Source organism: Schistocerca cancellata, chromosome 5 (genome assembly GCF_023864275.1).
Source record: "Schistocerca cancellata isolate TAMUIC-IGC-003103 chromosome 5, iqSchCanc2.1, whole genome shotgun sequence".
NCBI lineage: Eukaryota > Metazoa > Arthropoda > Insecta > Orthoptera > Acrididae > Schistocerca > Schistocerca cancellata.
Window position 1 is genome coordinate 761,874,256 of NC_064630.1, and position 1,398 is coordinate 761,875,653.

Sequence of the window (1,398 nt, forward strand, 5' to 3'; positions counted from 1 at the left end):
GTTGCGAATGGTCCTCGCCGATACCCCAGGAGCAACAGTGTCCCTAATTTGCTGGGAAGTGGCGGTGCGGTCCCCTACGGCACTGCGTAGGATCCTACGGTCTTGGCGTGCATCCGTGCGTCGCTGCGGTCCGGTCCCAGGTCGACGGGCACGTGCACCTTCCGCCGACCACTGGCGACAACATCGATGTACTGTGGAGACCTCACGCCCCACGTGTTGAGCAATTCGGCGGTACGTCCACCCGGCCTCCCGCATGCCCACTATACGCCCTCGCTTAAAGTCCGTCAACTGCACATACGGTTCACGTCCACGCTGTCGCGGCATGCTACCAGTGTTAAAGACTGCGATGGAGCTCCGTATGCCACGGCAAACTGGCTGACACCGACGGCGGCGGTGCACAAATGCTGCGCAGCTAGCGCCGTTCGATGGCCAACACCGCGGTTCCTGGTGTGTCCTCTGTGCCGTGCGTGTGATCATTGCTTGTACAGCCCTCTCGCAGTGTCCGGAGCAAGTTTGGTGGGTCTGACACACCGGTGTCAATGTGTTCTTTTTTCCATTTCCAGGAGTGTACATACAGTCTAAGGAACAGTACCGGCCAGTGTACGCCGCCCCATTTCACTGCCCAGGTCAACCCTTTGCCTCTGCAGTTGCATGCAGGAACGGGCTACAGTTGGTGCTGTATGTGGAAATGGCTCACTATGTATCAGGTTGTTCTGTGTAGAAGTGCATACAGCTACATGGCAGCAGTGTACTGTACACTGTAAGTGGTGTCGCTGTTGTAATCGTGATATTAATTTACCTGTCCATCCGTTCTAGACATTCGGTATGTCATTCACAAATGAGGAAATGGTTGGCATGATATTACTGTATGAAGAATGTCACCGTGTGGCACAGGTGTACGTCCAGCAGTATCCTAGTAAACTTCACATGACCCACCCTACCTCCATTAATATTGTTAGGCTTCGCAGGACAGCATAGTTGTCTCCACAAATATGGATCCGGAGCAGAGGCATAGCAGATGAAGCAGCAGAAGTAGCTATTCTGGTGGCCACTGAAATAAACCCTCATTCAAGTATTCATGAAATGGAGAGTCAGAAAGGAAATCCTCAAACAAGCGTGTTCTGAACAGGCATGGATACCACTCACATCATGTGGCGCTACATCAAGACCTCCATGGCAATGTTCACAATCGCCTGGAATATTGTCAGTGGGTTCTGCAGCAAGAACCATGACTTTATGCCTAGGGTACTGTTTACCAATGAGGCCACGTTTACAAACCATGGGTACATCAACTTACACAATGTGCACTATTGGTCACCAGAAAACTCACAGTGGATATGCTGGATTGAACATCAACGTCATTGGAGTATCAATGTATGGGTTTGTATTGTAGGACAC